This window comes from Megascapheus bottae, chromosome X (genome assembly GCF_031878675.1).
Source record: "Megascapheus bottae isolate mThoBot1 chromosome X, mThoBot2.hap1, whole genome shotgun sequence".
NCBI classification, from domain to species: domain Eukaryota; kingdom Metazoa; phylum Chordata; class Mammalia; order Rodentia; family Geomyidae; genus Megascapheus; species Megascapheus bottae.
The window spans coordinates 6,539,201-6,555,648 of record NC_143547.1 but is presented as its reverse complement, the minus strand read 5'-3'; the positions used below and the strand labels follow the sequence as shown (position 1 = coordinate 6,555,648).

General features: G+C 40.6%; 1 protein-coding gene and 1 pseudogene across 4 annotated transcripts in view; one reads left to right on the top strand and one right to left on the bottom strand.

Moving 5' to 3' along the window:
* Cdkl5 (cyclin dependent kinase like 5) overlaps positions 1–16,448 on the bottom strand; it is a 169,987-nt gene that overhangs the window by 128,154 nt on the left and 25,385 nt on the right. The window lies entirely within an intron of this gene.
* Positions 14,412–14,518, top strand: LOC150040429 (U5 spliceosomal RNA; annotated as a pseudogene).

The following is a 16,448-nucleotide window of genomic DNA, read 5'->3' as shown; positions in this document are numbered from 1 at the left end:
GAATGTTTGACATGCCCAGAAGAGAAGGAAACCACTGCTGGTAAATGAGACCTCTTCTTGGGGGAAAAAGATTCACAGAGCTCTTAGGTAAACAAAGTGATTTTCTCCAGGCATTATGACCAATAGTTATGTATCATTAGACTGGACAAAAGGCCTGTTATTCAGGGAAAATAGACTTTTTGAAAAGTACAAAATGCATTACGAAAGTCCATTTGCAATGCTACTCAAGCCACATTAGCCTCCAGCAGGACTAACAAACCTGACATAACTGTTACCCTACTGCCCACGAAATCATCCCTTCATTACAGACTCACTAGTGCCAACAGAACCAATGCACTTTAACTGTTAAAACTTCACAAATCCACTCCCTGAAATTTAGCAGTATGCTTAGCATCCAAAAGTCTACTGAACTGCTTCCTAAAACTGTCTGTCAATTCCTCTTTTAATAATCATTACATGTTTTTCAATTAAAGAGTATGCAAACCAACTAGGAGAGTTACCCTTTTGGTAAAAATTACATTGGATGCTTTCGCAAGATTCAACAAAGGTGATGAGTCACTTTTAAAATGTGGCTGTCAAATTAAATTAAAAGACAACAGAGAGCTGTAAAAATCTATCATTCTGTACTTAACAATTCCATGGCTTGTCTAAATTGTTGCTTCACTTTTAGGAAATCAAAACTACAGCATTTCGGACATAATGGATGTTAGGATTCCCACCATATCAGGTCCTCAGCCCCTCCCACTTCATCTTTGGGGAGAAGCTTATATCTGCCCCCAGCTGCACAGGCCAAAGGCCCTTCACCCAAACTTGAACTCGACCCTGACATTGGCAAAGAACTCTCCTAGGGCTCAGGCCACTTCCTCAGGGATTAGTGGCATTCTCACTCTCCAACCAGACCTAGAGCTGTACACACAGAGTACCTCCCACCTTTAGTCCCAGTGTTACAAGTATAAATCTGGATAGGCGCAGATGCTTTATTGTTCCCACTCCCCTGGTGACTGTCTCTGCATGGTCTTCTGGGGTTGCTGGGGTATATGCTTTCAACGGATATGGTTCATGCAATAAAGTTAACATGGAGCCCAGTTCAAAGCAAAAGGCCTTGAATCTACATCTAGTGGTATAAACCTGTAATCCCAGACCTCAGGAGGCTGAGGCAGGAGAATTAGAGCCTGAAAAGACTAGGAGAAATGATGTACAGTAAGCTTATGGGAAAAAAAGGAGATACTCATCTACTTCCCTTAAGATTAAGGGACCAAAATCTTTTAGGGAAAATGAGACAAAATGATGATAAATTGAGGCAAATGAGGCCTGGTGAAGGCAACTCAGAAACATGGAACTTAAAAATACAGAAGCACTATCTTTGCTTCAGAGAGACAATAGGATGCATTCCTTCCTGAGAGAAATGTTCCCCCCAAGCCTAAGCAACCTCTATCCAAAATGCAGACAAAAGGAAGCCTTCCTTGTTTCAAGGCTAAGCATCCGTTTTACGGCAGGAAGTATTCTTACCTGGAAAATACTCCAAACATCCAGGAACTCAAAAGCAAAACATCAGGAGTGATAAGGGCAGAAGATAAAACACCTAACTTTCCATGACTTTAAAGTCAGACCTCCTGCCTTTTCCATATACATACTCCGAAGGGCTAAGGGCTTGTGTCTATGTGTATCTCCCAGGGAGTGCACCAATTCTGTCTCTCTCCCACTGAGATCACAAACTCTGTTTTAGAGTTTGCCCCTGCCTTTCTCCTTGCCTGTTTGTATGTTTGTTTTTTGTCTCCTTGCCTGCTTGCTTACTCACTCAATAAAGCTCTGCCAAGTTTTCTTACCGCCTTGACTTGTCCAGAAATTCTTATTCTGCGATTGAAGTCAAAGACCCTAAGTGAAGAGTCCCTACTTTGGAAGGAAAAGTAAACAAAACTTCATCTGCAACAAGGTTATGCTTCAAACTATATACGATCTCAAAAAAAAACCAATATGATAACCTCAAAAAATTAACTTTTCAGCTACTGACTCCAAACAGCAAATAAAGAGAAGCATTTCACATTCTTCCCATTCCTCTCATTACTTCAAGTCTCAGCACAAAAGCTATCTTCCAAGAAAAGCACCAAAACGCTAACTGCCTCTTTAAAACACACTCAATTGGTGCTAGATTGCTATTGGTTTTTGCACTGGGCCAATTTTAGAAACCAAATTCATTATGATACTGAAAATTCTATTTCTCGCTTTGATCTCAATTCTCAAAAAAGTAAAAACAAGATGGGACCAGCAACATACTTCAGCGTAGCACTTACCTAGTACACAGAGGTTCTTCGTTTTGACCCCTTAGCATGGGCATCTCCATAAAACAAAACATCTCAATAAAGCAGTGCAAAGACAGATCTTACAATAATGACATACTTTTTTTTTCCCAAAAGGATCTGTGAAAACACTAAGCAATTTAAGAAACACAGTATGTCTACCTAGATGGAGGACAAGTAGGAAATAAGTAAAAATATCTGAAAACAAACTAAAGAAAATAAATATGGATCAATCTTTTAAAATTCATGTGTTCTCTCATATGTGGAAATTAGATCTAAAATAGAATTACGTGTAATAACATACAAAGCTCAATGCATTTACACACAAATTGACTAAAGGAAAGTATACTTAAGGAAGGAATCTAAAGGTGTAACTCCTCTGAACAACTAATGTACTGTTTATCAAAATGAATACGAGGAAGTGAAAACACATTTGGGGGTGGACAAACTGGAAGGGTACCCTTCTGGAGGAAGGTGGAGTAAATGTCATTATATTCAATACACACTATGTAAAACATTAACTATGTAACTTGATGAGAAGAAAGGAAGGTGTGACACTGACTGAAAGATTCACCCTCCACTCATAACCTCAGGCACATCACGAAATATCTGCCTCTGGGTAAAGCATTCCATTCTGGAGGTTCAACATCCCAGGATGAGACATTCTAGACCTAACCACAGGTGCCCACCTCCCCCAGTTTGAAAAAAAAAAAAAAACATGTCCTGTCATTAATCCTTAAGCCACCTGCCCCCTGGTGTCACAACCTGCTCCATTGAGTCACGTACTACTCCTGGCCTGACCCAATATCTCAGCCTCAGGCCTCACCTCTCAGCACAACCTCTGATCCTGCCGGAAGGTCACTGCCCCTCATTGTTGTGTCTCAATAAACAGTCCTCGCCTGTTGAGACTGAGTCCAGCCTTTTCCTTCCTCCTCTATTTTCCTTTTCCTAACACTGACCAAGAAGCATTGTATGTATATCCTGACTTAGGGAATTGCAACCCCTTTCTTCAACTATTAATAATATATCCAATTATCACAAACACTAAAAAGGAAAAAAAAATCATTTTGAAATGTTTTTATAATGAAATGCTTTCATTAGTTCATACATCAACTAATCATATTACATATTATTGTGCACAAAGAAATTATTCATGGAACTCAGAAATATACAGTCTTTGGCTTATAACTCCATTGTAAAAACTGGATTCTGTGAAAACTTAATTCAGAGATTAGGACTGTTAGGAAACTGAGTCATGAGGATATTAGAATAAAGAAAGAGCAGAAAATGACCTCAACAGACCAGATCAACTTTAATGGAAAGTTGAAGAGAGATTCCATGGTGATCTGGCCCCATGGAGCATATGATTAAAATACTCCAGTAAAACCAAGTATTTCAAAAAAATTTAATCAGGTAGCACAATATGGCACTTTGTAATACTGTTCTGTCTTACTTACATTAATTTATTTAATGTTCCCAGAAACACTTAATGATTATTTATGACTAGAAAAATTCATGTTACCAGCTGGGTGCTGGTAGCTCACACCCATAATCCTAGCTACTCAGGAAGCTGAGATCTGAGGATCACAGTTCAAAGCCAGCCCAGGCACTGAAATCCTAGAAACTCTTATCTCCAATTAGGCACTAAAGTCTGTAAAACTCTTATCTACAATTAACCATCATAAAACCAGAAGTGGCACTGTGGCAAAAGGAATAGAGTGCTAGCCTTGAGCTGAAGAGCTCAGGGACAGCCCAGAGTTCGAGCCTCAGGATGGGTGGGGGGGAAATTCATGTGACCCACAAGGAGACTAATGGAAAAATAAGTAGCTTGCTCAATGTCACAAAGTTAGATAGTAGCAGAACTAGAATTCAAAATCGGAATATTAAGTTCTACTTAACAGATAACCCAGACAGCTTAAAACTAGTGCAGAAGAGCCAGGTTCCAGTGGCTCATGCTTGTCATTCCAGCTATTCAGGAGACTACGATCTGACAACAGCAACTGAAAAAAGTCTGTGAAATTCACTGAACTACCAAAACAGCTAGAAGTGAAGCTGTGATTCAAGTGGTAGAGTGCTAGGCTTGAGCACAAAAGCTCAGAGACAGCACCCCAGGCTGGGAATCGGAGCCTTAGGACTAAGGCAGCTCAGTAAGTGTGCGTGCGTGTGTGCCTGTGTGTGTCATGTACACACACAGGCACACACACCAAAATCAAAAACAACTCATGCAAAAGGAGCATCTCCATATGACAGGGATGAATGATGCTGAGTATTTTTTTCATACATTATCACATGTAAGACTAATTGTGTTTTAAAAGAGAACATTCCCAAAGTTAATAAGTACCTGGTCCTTGAGCACACAACTAGTAAAAAGCAAAGCAGGATAGATGAAGGAAATGAGATAGGGAGGATAGCAGCTAGGAATTAAAAAAATAAATACTATATTAATGAACTGGATAATTAAAAGAAAAAGCACTTTCTCTGCTTTACATTTATGATCCCTCATTAAGCTGCAGTTCTCTCTGACCTTGCCTGCCTAACTAGTATGTTCTGAGAACTAAGCAAAGATATATATATATATATATATTTTGTTTTTGTAGTTGTGGGGATTGAACAGCTAAGACTATTCACGGCTAGAGCCTTGAGCCACAGAACCACTTCCACTCTTCAGGTGTTTAGCTAGTGAATACAATCTTTTGGACTTTCCAGCCCAGGCTGGCTTTGAACCTCATTCAGATCTCAGCCTCTTGTGTAGCAAGGATCACAGGCATAAGCCACTGCTGTAAATCACATTTTGCAGGTTCAAATGTTAATGTCTTTATTAAAAGGCCAGTGGTTACATGGCTGACTCCAGTCTCAAAGTCCAGCAGCCAGAAAACACAATACAGTTAGATAACCAGCCAGAGATGACAGACACAACAGATACAATACCAACAAGCCAATTCAACTCTGACATGAATTGGGACACCATGATGACCGGAGAACATCCAGGAGATAGAGTAAAGGACCCCAACATGGAGAGACCCGTGATATAGTGCCCCTAGACAGAGCTGGTCAAGGTCTAAATAGGGTCAGGGCAGGGGTAGGGTCACAGGAAGCCCCCAATCCCAGGTACTGGACTGACAGGCATAGTAACTTTCAGCCAAGTGCCCATCCCTGTTTCCAGGGACAACACTTATCACCTGGGGACATGGGGCTTTACCTTCCCCACCAGGAGGACAAGATGGGACACCTTTATTCTCCATATACAAGGGTTCTTTCTTGAGGCTGTGTTATCTGCATTTCTGTGAAACAGAGTCCTCATCTGCATTTAATAGATAGCATCTCTCACCTCTAGGCTTTTCCTCCACCCAGCTAGCAGCACCAGAATGACTGCAAGAAATTACTTAGGCTCAGTCACCTTATTTCACCACCAGTGCCCTGTGCAAAGAAATATGAAGGTGCATTGGGGGAAATCACTTGGTAAAATAACTCCTTTTTTAATCACAAGTGTTTGTGAAGGAAAATATTTGCCTCAAGGATAGACATCTGTCTTGAAGGGAGTATCTGGCAGACACTCATCCTGTTTAATGGGATGTTCAGACATATACCTCATAATGACCCAAATTTAAAAGCTGCCCATCTTTGATATTTCAGAGCCCAACAGATAAAACAAAGTAATACCAAATATGATTAAATGTACCAGGTTTCCAAAACAAAGTGGAGCATTATCCTATAGTGATTTGTTTTGTTTTTTTAACCAATCCAGGGGCTTGAACTCAGGGCCTGACCACTGTCCTTGGGCTTTTTCCTCAAGGCTAACATTTTACCACTTGAGCCACAGTACCACTTCTGGCTTTTTCTATGTATATGGTAATGACGAATTGAACACCAGTCTTTGTGCATGCCAGGCAAGCACTCTACTACTAGGCCAAACTCCAGGCCTCTTACAGTGATTTTAAGTCAAACCCCCAAACTGCTTTTTCACACATCCCTCTGAAGTTGAAATAGTCGCTACACCTGTTGGTCAGATGAGCCCACACTTATTTCTAAGTAGCACTATCTTTCTATCTTTGGCTTCCTTTACTAATAACACTTTCATGGCCTTTACCTATATGTGTCCTAAAATGCTTTTTTTGCAACATCACAAAGTTGTTATCCCAAAGGCTAGGTAAAAGCCTCACCAAATATATATCTTAGTTAAAAGTGAATTGGGAGTCAGAGCAAGGTGGCTCACACCTGTAATCCTAGCTACTCAGTGTCGGGGACATTCTCCCCCTCCCTGAATTCTTAGTGTAAGAATGTGCCTGCATCTTGTAATTAGGTCACTAAGCAACACATGCCTTCTTGCGTTGATATGCAAACATCCTACCACCAGGCCTCTACCCAGAGCAAACATCCTACTACCGGACCCCCTACCCCGAGCAGTTCCTATACCCCAACCCCCTCCTGCTTCCCCTGAAGAGGCATATAAACCCCTGTGTGAAAAAATAAAATTTGCAGCTTGATCAGGATGCTTGTCTTGCTGCCTTCTTCGTGTCTCCTGTCCCTTTCATTCCTCCCTCTAGGTTCTTGGCCCTAGTTGACATCCCGCTGGACGGGACAACTCAGGAGGCTGAGATCTGAGAAGCACAGTTCAAATTCAGCCTGGGCCTGAAAGACTGAGAGGCTCTCATCTCCAAATGAGAAAAGAGGAAATGGGGCTGTGGTGCAGGGAGAGGGCGATAGCCTTGAGCTAAAGAGCTCTCAGACAGTACCCAGGCCCCATGAGACAAACAACAACAAAAAAGTGAACTGGGAACTACTGATTAATAAAATTTATTTTAAAAAAGTGCTAAGACTGGGGCCGGGAGTTTGGCCTAGTGGTAGAGTGCTTGCCTAGCATGCACAAAGACCCGGGTTCGATTCCTTGGTACCACATGCATAGAAAAAAGCTGGAAGTGGTGCTGAGGCTCAAGTGGTAGAGCTCTAGCCTAGAGAAAGCCCAAGGACAGTGCTCAGACACCTGAGCTAAAGCCCAGGACTGGCAAAAAAAAAAAAAAAAAAAAAAAAAAGTGCTAAGACTAGATATGCAGAAGAGAGCTTTGTTATTACTATTCAACTCTGGAATAAGCATAAGAATGCCCTACCTCTAATCCTGTAATAGGTCTGACCATTTTTACTAAGAGCTACTAACTACTATGAAAACAACTAAACAGAGGGCTTGCAGTTTGGCCTAGTAGTAAAGTGCTAGTACCACATACATACGTACAAAAAAGCCAGAAGTGGTGCTGTGGCTCAAGTAGTAGAGTTCTACCCTTGAGGAAACCCAAGGACAGTACTCAGGCCCTGAGCTCAAGGACTGGCAAAAAAAAAAAAAAAAAGCTAAACATACGGATGTGGTGCTGTGGTTCAAGTCCCACAACCGACAAAAAAAAATAAACACAGAGTAAACATTAAAATTGAATGGTTGGAGCCAGTTGTGTTTGCAGATACTTTAATTCCAGTTTTCTGGAGGTCAAGCTGGAAGCCAGCCTGTGCTCCATAGTGACACTGCCTCAAAAAAAAATAGTAGTTGACAAAGATAATATTGGAAGTTGAAAGACTAACACCCACATTCACCCACATTGTCTTAGAAAATGATAAGATATATTGATGGAAGATATGCTAATACTAATTGTATTTGCCAATTTAACTTTTTTATCCAGGTACTGATTCTTTGCAAAACATCTTTTCTGCTTTCTGTAACAGCTATAGGGGATTTCCCAAGTTTGGGGCCAGGGTAAATGACCCAATTTGCTGCATTTTAATGAAGACTGTGCTCCTAATAGAGTTTTCCTGTTAATCTCTGGTGAAGTAAGGGAAATTAGCCATTATAATTAAGCTTAGAGATCAGGACAAAACATTTTAGATGGATGAACTAGCAAATACACAAACTTTAATGGAGTAAATGATTACTGGCTCAGTTTACTCTATTACTTTATGTTAACCAGATAAAATATATGAGGTTTTGCAAAGTAGAAAGAGAGATACAATTTAGAAATGGGCTTACTTAATAATAGATTATTCACTCAAGAAATATTTCTTTGGGCCGGGAGGTTGGCCTAGTGGTAGAGTGCTTGCCTAGCATTCACAGAGACCCACGCTCGATTCCTTGGTACCACATACATAGAAAAAAAAGGTGGAAGTGGTGTGGCGGCTCAAGTGGTAGAGCTCCAGCTTTGCGAAAAGTCCAAGGACAGTGCTCAGGCCTCGAGTTCAAGCCCCACAAGTGGAAAAAAAAGAAGTATTTCTTCAGCACCTACTGAGGCCAGATGTTTAACATTCTTCTGTATCCCTGTGCATTATATTTTACCTCTATCAAGAAGCTGGGCCCTCTGGGACCCCACATAGGGCTAATACTCTTGTAGAGATGAAATGGATTAAATGTGGCAAATCAACCTGTAAAATGTACTGTGCTAAAATAGCACAGTTGAATGAGTGAAATATTTTTACAACACAATAAAAAGTGTGAGAGCTGGGTGCCAGAGGCTCAAGCCTGCAATCCTAGCTACTCAGGAGGCTGAGATCTGAGGATCGTGGTTCAAAGCAAAGGTCCCGAGACCCTTATCTCCAATGAACCACCAGAAAACTGGAAGTGGCACTGAGGCTCAAGAGGTAGAACACTAGCCTTGAGCTGAAGAGCTCAGGGACAATGCCCAGGCCCAGAGTTCAAGCCCCATGATCAACAACAACAAAAAAAATTAATAATTTTTTTTTAATTTTTAAAAATACTGTTTAAATAAACAGCGTAGGCTGGGTGCAGTGGCTCATGCCTGTATTCCTAGCTACTCAGTAGGCTGAGATCTGAAGATGCAGCCCGGGGACTTTAGTCTGTGAAACTCTTATCTCCAATTAACCACTAGAAAACCAGAAGTGGCGCTGTGGCTGAAGGGGTAGGGCAGTAACCGTGATCTCAAGAGCTCAGGGACAGTGCCCAGGCCAGAGTTCAAGACCCATGACTAACAACAACAACAAAAAATAATGTAAAGGACCTAGAAATTTAAAAAGCCACAGTTTATCTCTATATATTTTACATACTTTCTTTTTCTCTCTCTCTTTCTCCATCCTATAGCTGTTTTAATAATCTAGCAGCGAGAATGAACAAAAGGAACTAATATTTGCTGCATTACACACAAAGTACCTGTACTGGGCACTTCACCTATGTTATTTCATTTAATTTTACAGCCATCTTTTTAGGTATTATATATAGTAACTTAATACCTGAGTGAATTTTCATTTCACAAGGATCAAACTAAAAAAAACAGAACAACACAACTCTGATTTGGTAGCACTATTTCACATAATAGAACCTTTAAAAAAAAAAAAAAGGCTATTAAAAGAAAAAAAGGGGGGTGCAGGAGTTTGGCCTAGTGGTAGAGTGCTTGCCTAGCATGCACAAAGACCCAGGTTCAATTCTTCAGTACCACATACATAGAAAGTGGAAATGGTGCTGAGGCTCAAGTAGTAGAGCCCTAGCCTTGAGAGAGTCCAAGGACAGTGCTCAGGCCCTGAGCTCAAGCCCAGGACTGGCAAAGAAAAAAATATTGAGCTGGGAGTATGGCCTAGTATTACAGTGCTTGCCTAACATGAACAAAGCCCCAGGTTCGATTCCTAGGTACTACATATACAAAAAAGGCCAGAAATGGTGCTGGGACTCAAGAGGTAGAGCACTAGCCTTGAGCAAAAAGTGTCCAAGGACAGTGCCCAGGCCCTGAATTCAAGCCCCAGAAATGGCCAAAAAAAAATAAATATATTAGCATGTGAACAAAATGCCAAAAGCAAAATACAAATAACTAATACATAAATCATATAAATATTCAATCTTACAAGTCACTTTCTTTTGTTTTCCCATTTATTTATTTATTTTAGCTGGTCCTAGGGTTTGAACTCAGGGCCTAGGTGCTGTCCCTCAGCTTCCTTTTGCTCAAGCCAGATCTCTACCATTTCAGCCACAGCTCCTCTTCCAGCTTTTTTGAGATTAGGAGTATCATGGATTTTCCTGCTGAATGGCGATCCTGAGATCTTTCCTGGGTACCTAGCACTACAGGCATGAGCCACCAGTGCCCTGCCTTCCAAGCAATTTTTAATTACTAAGGTGTTTTACAGAGAACACACCCTTTCATAAGTCAATAATGAGTACATTTCTTTTTTTTTTTTTTTTTTTTTTTGCCAGTCCTGGGCTTGGGCTCAGAGCTTGAGCACTGTCCTTGGACTTTCTCAAGGCTAGAGCTCTACCACTTGAGCCTCAGCACCACTTCCAGCTTTTTTCTATGTATGTGGTACCGAGGAACCGAACCCGGGTCTTCATGCATGCTAGGCAAACACTCTACCAATAGGCCAAACTCCTGGCCCCTCTTCCAAGCAATTTTAAAACAAAGAACAGTAATGAGAAACCCTTTCATCAGAATGGCCAAAACAAATTTTTTTGCTTCAAGTGACTCAGCAGTATTTCCTCTTCAGCTTTCACAGGTCTGGCACACATTCATCCCAACCATCTACCAATGATCTACCCAATCATCCCAATCATAACCTTCAGTAACATTCAAAGGGGATACAGGATCAGTATTTTTTTTTTTTGGCCAGTCCTGGGCTTGAGCTCAGGGCCTGAGCCCTGTCCTTGGACTTTCTCAAGGCTAGAGCTCTACCACTTGAGCCTCAGCACCACTTCCGGCTTTTTTCTATGTATGTGGTACCGAGGAATCGAACCCGGGTCTTCATGCATGCTAGGCCAGCACTTTAACCACTAGGCCAAACTCTCGGCCCCACAGGATCAGTATTTTAAGAAAATGAAAAAGCTAGAATAGGTGCTGAGGCTCAAGTGGTAGAGTTCAAGCCTTGAGAAAGTCCAAGGACAGTGCTCAAGCCCAGGACTGGCGAAAGAAAGAAAGAAAAGAAAAGAAAAAAGAAAAGAAAAGAAAAGAAAAGAAAAGAGGAAAGGAAAGGAAAGAGGGAGGGAGGGAGGGAGGGAGGGAGGAAGGGAAGAAAGAGAGAGAGAGAGAGAGAGAGAGAGAGAGAGAGAGAGAGAGAGAGAGAGAGAGAGAGAAAGAAAGTGATCAAAGGTGTACACAAGAATCTAATTTAAATGCATTCTGGATTCTGGCCTGGCCCTGGTGGCTCACTCCTATAATCCTAGCTACTCAGGAGGCTGAGATCTAAGGATCACGGTTCAAAGCCAGCCCTGGCACTAAAGACAGTGAGAATTTTATCTCCAATTAATGACTAGAAAACCAGAAGTGGTGCTGTGGCTCCAGGGGTAGGGAGGTAGCCTAGAGCCGAAGAGGTCAGGGACAATGCCAGGGGTAGGGCCGTAGCCTTGAGCTGAAGAGCTCAGGGGCAGCACCCAGGCCCAGAGTTCAAGCCCCATGACCGACTTTAAAAAAAAAAAAGTCATTCTTTGCCATGACAGTAGTCACATGAGGTATGTGACTCTTAAGTTCTATTTCAGAACACACAAGCTTAGCTTTTTATCCCACACTGAAACCCAATGAAATAAGGCAAAGAAAAATAGAAAAAAAAAATTCAGAGTAGTCCTGAGAACCTAAGAGGTGCTTATAGTAAACTAGTGAGGAAGAATTAATTTCCTAACAGCTGTGAAGCAAGTTAAAATGAAATAGGTAGCAAAACTCAACAGAGCTAAAGACCCTATAACTTTGTGTAGCCAAAGAGGCCTTTCTTTAAGACACAAATTTTTTCCAGGAGAATCTTTGAATGATAATAAAATGAGACATAATGAGAAGTAAAGAAAAAGCAAGGTCGGGAGTTCAGCCTAGTGGTATAGTGCTTGCTTACCTAGCAAGCATGAGGACCGGGGTTTGATTCCTCAGTACCACACACATAAAAAAGCCGAAGTGATGCTGTGGCTCAAAGAGTAGAGCTCTAGCCTTGAGAAAGCCCAAGGACAATGCTCAGGCCCTGGGTTCAAGCCCTGGGACTGGCAAAAAGAAAAGAAAAGACAGTAATGTTATATGATTGTAAAGCTAGAAAACACCATTGCCAGTAAACTTTCCTACCCTTTCAGTAAGTAAGATTAGTGCCAACATTCACCCAGTCTTGACTCTTTAAAATAATAAGCAATATTCCTTAATAATGATGAGGCCAGAGAAGTAAAGTATCAATTACCTATAGCTTCCATGAGGAATGGGGAGTCTACCCACTCAGAAAATCAACCCACATACTCTACAGAAACATATGGCATCCCACAACAAATGGGCAAGCTAACTGAACAGATAGTTCTCATAAAAAGAAATATAAATGACTAATAAATACATGAGTATCGCAAGAACTATAAATGGCTAATATATACATGAGGATCACAAGAAGAAATATAAAAGGCTAATAAATACATGAGGAAGTAACACCCTTAGCTATAAAGAAAATGAAAATCAAAATCAAAATAAGATTTCATCTCATTCAAGTCAGAGTAGCAGCCATCAAAAAAAAGAAAAAAACAAGCTGGGCATGGTGGCTCATACCCATAATCCTAGCTACTCAGGAGGCTGAGATCTGAGGATCAAGGTTCAAAGCCAACCCCAGAACAAATGGACCTGACAGTCTTATCTCTAATTAACCTCTTGAAAACGGGGAAGTGGGACTGTGGCTCCAGGGAGTAAGGCAATGGCCTTGAGTTGAAGAGCTCAGGGACAGCACCCAGGCTGAGTTCAAACCCCATGATCCCCCAAAAAAGAAAATGTATCAAGGAGGAATCTGATGGGCCATATAAGGAAATTCAGTCTTTCTCCTTTCTCTTTTGTCCTGTTGGCAAGACAGCCTGGGTGCATGACATGCCCCAAATCATATTTTATATTATATTGCCAACTGTAGATAATATTACCAAGCTGGACTCAACTATCTATCTTGAAAACCTGAGGTGAATGGCAGAATCATTAACAGAAGTTTACTTAAAAAAAAAAGGAGAATAAATTTGAGTAAATGATACGTTATGTGTAAGCAGATCAGTAAGGATCTACAGGGGTGGCAGAAAAAGAAATGTAAGAGAAGGACATGGAGATCAAAAAGGGCATATACTGTTTCAGGGGACAGTGATTAACAGTGTCAGGTGCAATGGAAATGCCAAGTAAAATTAGAACTAAATGAATACACTAGATGTAGCATACAAATTACAGGCAAAATCACTCAGCAAAACCAACCTAAGGGGTAATAGGGATGGAAGCCAGAAAGCAACAGCTGAAGTTTCACAAGAGAATGAGAAATGGACAGACATCACTCTTTAAGCAGTTCAGAAATTTTCTAGAATAAGAATCTTAATAAGAAAATGGACAGAAAGGGCCTAGAGCTGGTTGCTCACACTTGTAATCCTGGTTACTCAGGACATTAAGCTGAGGAACAGTTCTAAGCCAGTCCAGATAGAAAGTCTGCAAGATTCTATTTCCACTTAACTAGCAAAATGCAGGAGTAGAGGCATGGCTCAAGTAGTAGAGCACCAGCTGTGATCAAGATTGCTGAGGGAGAGCTTGAAGCCCTAATTTAAGACCCTGACACCAGTACAAAAATAAATGGGCAGACTGTATGAAATCAGAACAAGGAGGCCTGTCGAAAACAAAACAAGGGAGGAGAAAGAGGAAGGGAGAGGAAAACTAAGGGAGGGAATAGTATGGGGTATAACATATGCATGCATGAAATCATTACAATGAATACCCCCTTGTGCAACTAATATATGCTAAGAGGTAAAAAAGTAAAGAAGGCCCAGTGATTGTAAATAGAGATTCCCTCCTTGAACACTTGTTTGTTAAACTTGTCATTTAAAAGATGATGTAAAAATCAACGTTAATAAATTCTCTAATAAAATTTTTTTTTAAAAAGTAAAGAAGGAAGACAGAAAAGGAGGAAAAAATGGGGAGAAAAATCAAAGAAGACAAAAGTGAAAGTATGCTACAAGGTTACACAACCTCTGTACTGCTAACATTTCAAATTTAAATGTGTACTTGAATGTTTTTAATGAAAACATTTAAGAAATACATAGATATAGCTAAAGAAGAAATTAGTGAATAACTAGATACCAAGAAATCATCCAAAAGGTAAAAATGTAAATATTAAAGGGCATTTAAACAACATGGAGCATACAATGACAGTCCAACATTGTAACATCCAAATAATGGTATACTCTGGTTTCTCTTCAGATCATATAAATCTTTCACCTTTTACTAAAGATTGCAGAAATGAAAAACAGAAGAGAAACAATATTTGTTAAGTTTCTCTAGCCTCTAATCCTAGCTACTCAGGAGGCTGAGATCTGAGGATAGCAATTCAAAGCCAGCCCTGGCACTACAGACTGTGAGACTCTTATCTCCAATTAATCTTTGGAAAGGGGGAAGTAGGACTATGGCTCTAGGTGTAGGAAGGTAGCCTTGAGCTGAAGAGCTCAGGGGTAGTAGGGTGGTGCCTTGAGCCCAGAGTTCAAGCCCATGATGGGGGGGGGAGAAGAAGGAGAAGGAGGAGAAGGAGGAGAAGGAGGAGAAGGAGGAGAAGGAGGAGGGATGAGGAGGGAGGGAGGGAGAGAGAGAAGTGTGTAAAGTTCAGAAACACCTAGACTAAGTTTACTATTAACAGAACAGAAAGGAAAGAACTACTTAAGAACATTCTTTATTAAGAATGTAAAATGATGTTCTATAAAGAAGGTGTACCTGTAATAAGCATCCTGCAGACTACTTGACCTTATCTAAATAAAACATTGTGACTATGGACAAATGGAATGTTGTAGGTTAAGAGGCAAAATTACCATGAGCTACTTTTAATCCCTTTGTATTCCTTATTCTTATTGGGGATGGGGGTGATTAAGCTGTTTTGTGCTTAGTAGGCAGGCATTGAGCTATGCCCCCAGGTCTTTTCCTTCTAGTTATTTTGGGGGTGAATTTATGCCCTTATCAGTCTGGATCATGAACCTCCTGTTTATTTCCTGTGTAGCTGAGATGACAAGCATACACCACAATCCTCACCTTTTATTAAGACAGAATTCTCAGGACTCTTGGCCTTACTGGTCTCAAGTCACAATAATCCCAATCTTGCCTCCTGAATAGACTTTCATTCCTTTTCCACTTTGTATCTGACCTAAAACCTAAGGACTTTTAGGTAAAATTCTTGAAATTTATCTGTAAGATTGACACGTAGACTCCATCTACTCTAAAGCTAAAAATGTGATAAAGACAACATTCCAAGTCTACAGTCTTGCTATAGCCCACCAGATAACCCACTTGTGTATTTTGTAAGCGCACTGACTTATAACTCTCTTATAACTCTATTTTCTTTGGTTATAAAAGTTCACATTGCCCTTTCTGTGGTAGGACATGTCATTAGGAGAACTTAAATCTATAGTTATATTTCCAGACCATAGGCACTCATATATGGCTCACCATAAACTATTTTCTTTGAAAGCAGAGTTGGAATTTTATATCAACAGAAAGAAACTGAACCAAGAAATACGGTGAATGATGAAAGTTGAAACAAAATAAGCCTAAAAAGCATATTATTGACTATTCACTACTTTTATAAGCTTAAGGTGGCTTAAACAATGTAAAACTAACACATAAATAACACTAACAAGGAAAGAGAGACAAAAGTTAAGAGGAAGTCATTCTAAAAATCTCAGCAGGTAAGGTTAGACTTTAGCAAATGTGTATGTTAAAATTTTAAGGGTGAACTAATTTCTGACTTCCATAATAAAATAAAAGGACTGGAAGAAGCATAGCTGTCCCCCTTAAATGGAAAAGAGCTTGGCAAATTGCAAATTCAGGACTGTGTATGTGTGTCTGTGTGTGCATGCACACACACGTGCACAGCATGTGTGCATGTGCATGTACATATGACTACATATGCCAGTACCAGGGCTTGATTAAACTAGAGTCCTCACACTTACCCTTGGCTTTCTTGCTCATGGCTGGAGCTCTACCAACTGAGCCACGCTTTCTGACCAGTATTTTGCAGGTTAATTTGAGATGGGAGTCTTAAAGACTTTTCTGTCTGGACTTGCTTCAAACCTCAATCTTCTAGAACTCAGCCTCCTGAATGGCTAGGCTAGCATTTCTGGCATGAGCCATTAGCACCCAACTCAGGACTTTATTTTGTTGGGAGGAGGTGTCGGTCATGAATTCTGGGCCTGGGCATTGTTGCTGAGCTCTTCAGCTCAAAGCTACTGCCCTA